Source organism: Littorina saxatilis, linkage group LG8 (genome assembly GCF_037325665.1).
Source record: "Littorina saxatilis isolate snail1 linkage group LG8, US_GU_Lsax_2.0, whole genome shotgun sequence".
Classification (NCBI taxonomy): domain Eukaryota; kingdom Metazoa; phylum Mollusca; class Gastropoda; order Littorinimorpha; family Littorinidae; genus Littorina; species Littorina saxatilis.
The window spans coordinates 22,389,093-22,395,524 of NC_090252.1; positions in this window are offsets into that span (position 1 = coordinate 22,389,093).

Sequence of the window (6,432 nt, forward strand, 5' to 3'; positions counted from 1 at the left end):
ATTGATTGAAATTTTGGCCAAGCAATCTTCGACGAAGGCCGGACTTTGGTATTGCATTTTAGCATGGAGGCTTAAAAATTAATTAATGCCTTTGGTCATTAAAAATCTGAAAATTGTAATTAAAATTGTTGTTTTATAAAACGATCCAAAATTACTTTTGTTTTGTTCTTCATCATGTTCTGATTCAAAAAACATATAAATATGTTATATTCGGATTAAAAACAACCTCTGAAAATTAAAAAATATAAAAATTATGATTAAAATTATATTTCCGAAATCGTGTTAAAAACTATTTCATCTTATTCCTTGTCGGTTCCTGATTCCAAAAACATATAGATATGATATGTTTGGATTAAAAACACGTTCAGAAAGTTAAAACGAAGAGAGGTACAGTAAAGTGTGCTATGCAGCATAGCGCAACCGCTACCGCGCTGAACAGGCTCGTCACTTTCACTGCCTTTTGCACTAGCGGCGGACTACGGTCATTCGGTGAAAAAATGCAGTGCGTTCAGTTTCGTTCTGTGAGTTCCACAGCTTAACTAAATGTAGTAATTTCGCTTTACGCGACTTGGTTTCAATTGTAGAGTCTTATTGGTGTAAACAAAATTTATCCCACATACGTGTAACATACCATTCATGTCATAACAATATCATGGACCTACTTGCATTTCGGTTTCGCTCGCAGTTCAATATTGAAAAATACAACTCGTGTAAAACTGGTATGTCGTATTCCCTATCAGTTTATGTACCTGTGTGTGTGTGTGTGTGTGTGTGTGTGTGTGTGTGTGTGTGTGTGTGTGTGTGTGCGTGCGTGCGCGCGCGCCTGCGTGTGTGCGTGCATGCGTGTGTGCGTGTGTGTGCGTGTGTGTGTTTGTGTGTGTGTGTGTGTGTGTGTGTGTGTGTGTGTGTGTGTGTGTGTGTGTGTGTGTACCTACGTGTATGCGTGTATGCACTCTCAACCACGCGCGTGTTGCTGTAACAGGTGCAGAAAAAAATGGAAGTCATTCCTCTCTCTCGCCCACGACCCCAAATGCCCAGATAGTGTACACGTCAGACACGATCATCACTGTTGTGGAAGGTTCTGATGTTGACCTGGAGTGTGTCTGTGCTCGCTGGTGAGTACACTGTGTGATACTGGAATATATTCAACGCTTAATAATTATGATATATTATGTATTAGGAATGTTCATGTTCATTCTGCACGATGATTTTATTATTGTTTTTATGTGGTTTTTTTTTATATCTGCTTGCTGGTTTGTTTGTTTGTTCGTGTGTTTGTTTGTTTGTTTGTTTGTGTTTTTGTGTGTTTGTTTGCCTGCTTGCATGCATGCTGTAAGTTAAAAAAAAAATCAATTTAAACCCAAAGAAAACAAGAGGCGAAGCCTTCAAGGCTCCCGTTAGAAATCGACAAACAGTAACACAAACTCAATCACTCCGTCACACATACACACACACAGTGAGTAAGCATAGAAACGGTGCAAGAGTAGGAGACGCTAGATCTACATCTGTCTGTCTCAGTGTAGCCTACTTACGGAGACACGACTGCCACTGAGATCGACACTGCCCTTTCGACAGCGCTTCCTCGCGCAGACACTGAAAACACGCTGTGCAGATCAACCTGTTAAAGGAAATCTCCTTTGGTATCTTCTTTATCTATTTTTTCTGGAGCCGCTACGAAACCGGCCGAACAATGTGAAATCGTCTTCCCCGAATCGGCGAATGCAGCTCGGTTAGAACTGAGAAGTGAATCTATACCACAATCCTTCACGCGATCTGACCTAACCCTGACCCCTGACCTGGTCTACATACCACACACAACACAAACCAGTCACCTGTTTTTACCCCCCCCAAAACCCACCACTGCACCACCCGTTTTCTTTGGATACACACTTTATGTACATACGTGCCGACGAAATGTTGATCATTGCTTCAATACTTTGAAGCTGTTGCTTGGATAATAACCCGGTAAAATTAGTATTTCGGTGTTCAGTCAAATGTTAAAGTTTCTATCACACACGCACGCACGCACGCACAGACAGACAAAAGTTAGCATCGCATAGGCTACACTTACGTGACCCAATGAAGTTGTATCGTGTTACATACAAAAGAGGGTAGAGTGCAAATTAGATTGATCTTTTTCTTCTTCTGGTCGAGGGCTGCAACTCCCACGTGCACTCTGCTGATGTTGTTTTTGCACGAGTGGGCTTTTACGTGTCCGGCCATCGCCCCCCCCCCCCCCTCCAAATGTTATTAGGCAGTCGTACTCCCTTTTCGGGGGCATACATTGATCTAAAATTGCATCAGTTTTTGCTTTCATTTCAGTCAGTTGGACAACGACTCCAAGACATGCAACAAACCCGTGGAAACAGTGTGGCTGGACTATCACGGGACAGACGATGGCTTACTCAACGAAAATATAATCGAAAATGCCGCATTCTTTGAAAGCACCACTGAAAACTACTTTTTAAATGACTCAACCGAGACTCCAACCGAGACTTCAAGACCTGTAACTTCGAAGTATGCAAATTACAGTGAACCTTACGCGTGGGATACTACCCTAGGTGGCGCCTTGAATCGTCGTGTGAGGTTGATGAATATGAAACCGAGGGAGAATAAAGAGCCATGGGCATTTGCATGTTACTGTGATAATGACACTGGTGTAGATCCTCCGATGGAAACGTTCAACATCAGCGTGGAAGGTAAGTATGCATGACTGTCTTTTGTTTCGTTCGCGTTTTCTTTGTTTTCTTCAAATGTTTGTACTATTTTTTCTCCACGCCCAAATTCAAGACGAAAAAGGAAGTTGGGAGATTTACCTCCCTTGACTTATCCTCGGTGCGACTTTCTACAGAAAGGTGAACAAATGATCATGTCCGACCGTCTTACTAGTTTCAGTACGTCTTACGGAGTTGATAGCCGAACCAGGTCATAACCAAATTTAAGTAAAGACTTAAATTGTTTTACTGCTGAATTTCTAATGTTTTGCCTTCCTTCATTCCTGCCTATATTGTTTCTTGTTCTCTTGGTTTATTTACCGCTTGTTGTTTGTGTCGCCATGGGCAATTTTGGTAGGTGTCTCTAGACGCTCCCAGTAAGGTAATACATTGTACAACGTTGCAAGCCCCTGGAGCAAATTTTTGATTAGTGCTTTTGTGAACAAGAAACAATTAACAAGTGGCTCTATCCCATCTCCCCCCTTTCCCCGTCGCGATATAACCTTCGTGGTTGAAAACGACGTTAAACACCAAATAAATAAAGAAAGAAAGAAAGTCTCTAGACGGGCGCAGTGGCTAAGACATCGGCCTCTTAATCGGAAGGTCGTGAGTTCAAATCCCTGCCGCGCCCGCCTGGTGGGTAAAGGGAGGAGATTTTTCCGATCTCCCAGGTCAACTTATGTGCAGACCTGCTAGTGCCTTATCCCCATTCGTGTGTACACGCAAGCACGTGCAAGACCAAGTGCGCATGGAAAAGATCCTGTATTCCATGTCAGAGTTTGGTGGGTTATAGAAACACGAAAAATACCCAGCATGCTTTCCCCGAAATCGGCGTATGCTGCCTGAATGGCGGGGAAAAAACGGTCATACACGTAAAAATCCACTCGTGGAAAAACACGAGTGTACGTGGGAGTTTCAGCCCATGAACAAAGAAGAAGAAGAAGAAGTAGAAGAAGTAGAAGAAGTAGAAGAAGAAGGTAGATGTCTTGTATTAAGGTCCAGCATGGTAAATCCTTCCACAGCGAAGTTACACCATGGTGTCCCGTAGCTGTGCACCATGTTTTACCTTATATGGACATCAAGAAAATGACATGGTTACCATAAGAAGAACAAATACATTGCAGTCAAAGACTTTACAAATCCAATTAATACTGGGTGTTTTTTTATGAGCACGTTTTATTAGCTTAGCTTATTGGGCTCCATTGATTCAATTCATTGTATGCGGCATTGTAGTTTGCAATTATTTGAATACAATCGTTTAAACCAAAGACTTTTCAGAGGAACTGGCGATAGGCATAAACCGTCGTCTGCTACGAGAACCACGACCTTGCGTGACCCTGCTTCTCGGCTTTTCTTTTTTCGAACTTTCAAAACTTCGAATTGTACTGATCTTGTCTTGATGAAAAAAGAATTCTTTTATGATTTAAGTATGTTTGTGTAACAAGCTGTCAATTTATTATTTAGATTTTAAAAGTTAGGTCTAGCGCCAAAACGCACCACGGTCCGATTGTCTCTGAGACAATCCGCAAAATTAATTCTTTAAAAATTGCTCGCTCTTTACGTAGGGCACCTAGGATGTTCCCGTTTGGTGAGCGTTCAAATGAAAGGGTGTTTGTACTGTGTGTAAAAGCCTGACAGTATCTGTGATGGTTTACGGGAGGCTTACTGTGCTTGTACTGCTTGTATAGCACAGAGAGATTTGAACCTAGAACTTTGTAATCCATGCCTTCACTTCAATGATTCAGAGAAGCTGCGAAGCCACATTCCTGCAGTCCAGAAGCTGAACGCGACAAGAGGACAGACGAAGATTCTCAACTGCAGCACCACAGGACCACACGTCCATGTCGCATGGTTTGCCAACGGATCTCGACTGCAACATGAAGGTTTTGGCTTCTTGGCCTTTATTCATTTTTTTTCCTTCCCCTATTTCTTCTTTTGGGTTCGCGGGCTGCAGCTCCTTCCTGCACTCTACTTTTCTGCACGTGTGTGTGTGTGTGTGTGTGTGTTTGTGTGTGTGTGTGAGTGTGTGTTTGTGTGTGTGTGTTTGTGTGTGTGTGTGTTTGTGTATGTGTGCGTGTGTGTGTGTGTGTGTTTGTGTGTGTGTGCTTGTGTGTGTTTGTGTGTGTTTGCGTGTGTGTGTGTGTGTGTGTGTGTGTGTGAGTGTGTGTGTGTGTGAGTGTGTGTGTGTGTGTGTGTGTTTACTTGTGTGGCCGTATTACCTCTCGTCATTTAGACAGTCCTGATCCGTTTTCGGTAAGGTGGGGGTGAGGAGGGGGAAGGGGGTGCATGCCGGTGTAACGTCCCAGAAAGTCCCCCCTTTCAGTACGTCCCCCGGGTGACCATTTGGTTGATTGAGAGGTACTCTGGGGACGTTCTGGGTTAACCGACCATCTGGGATAGGATCCGAAATGGTCTCCGCTTTCACGTATTTTCAGAGGTTGTTTTTAATCCGAATATAACATATTTATATGTTTTTGAAATCAGAAAATGATGGAGAATACGATAAACGTAATTGTGGATCGTTTTATAATTTTAATTACAATTTTCAGATTTTTAATGACCTAAGTCATTAATTAATTTTTAAGCCTCCAAGCTGAAATGCAATCCCAAAGTCCGGCCTTCGTCGAAGATTGCTTGGCCAAAATTTCGATCAATTTGATTCAAAAATGAGGGTGTGACAGTGCCGCCTCAACTTTTACAAAATGCCGGATATGACGTCATCAAAGACATTTATCGAAAAAAATAAAAAACATACCCAGGAACTCTCATGAAAAATGTCATAAAGATCGGTCCAGTAGTTTACTCTGAATCGCTCTACACACACACACACACACACACACACACACACACATACACCACGACCCTCGTCTCCATTCCCCCCTCTATGTTAAAACATTTAGTCAAAACTTGACTAAATGTAACAAACATAGACTATGATCAGACCGTGGAACACAGAGCGATTATGATTTATTTCACTTCTAGTCCGGCTGTGTGTGTTCGTGTTTTCGAAAGCCCGTGGGCAGGCATACAGTATATAGTTGGCTGGTTGTTGCCGTTACGTGTCCCTTTTTGAATAAAAAAAACACCAAGAATGATAGGTCATTGAAACGTTTATAATTGACAAAACAAAACGTTGCATTTACTGGTAGGGCTACGTCGACCCAAAGGTCTTTGAAGTAGACACTAAGACAGACAGACACTTATGAAACAGATCAAGAATTTATCTCAAAATCGCGTGGCTCGCCTGCCAAATGCCGGCGAGGTATTGATCAATGACGGAAACAATGTTCTTGTTGTTGTTATTCTGACTTTTGGAGGCTATTTGTTTTTGGATATATTTGTGTCACTTTTGGGCTATTAGGGGCCGTCTGTATGTTTTTTCTTTCTCGGTTTCCATGGCAAGACATGCTGTTAAAACACGCACACACACACACACACACACACACTCACGCACGCACGCACTCATACACGCACGCACGCATACACACTCACACACACACACACACACACACACACGAACGCACGCACGAACGCACGCACGAACAGGCTGACACACACACTCATGCACACGCACGCAAACACAAACGCACGCACGCAAGCACCCCCCCCCCCCCCCGCTATCCGTCCCCGTTTACATACTGTAACTGTGTAGGCTACATCTATTGCAGACAGCACAGTACTTAAAAAAAACATCAGCGGAAACGAGGCTCTCACCGTG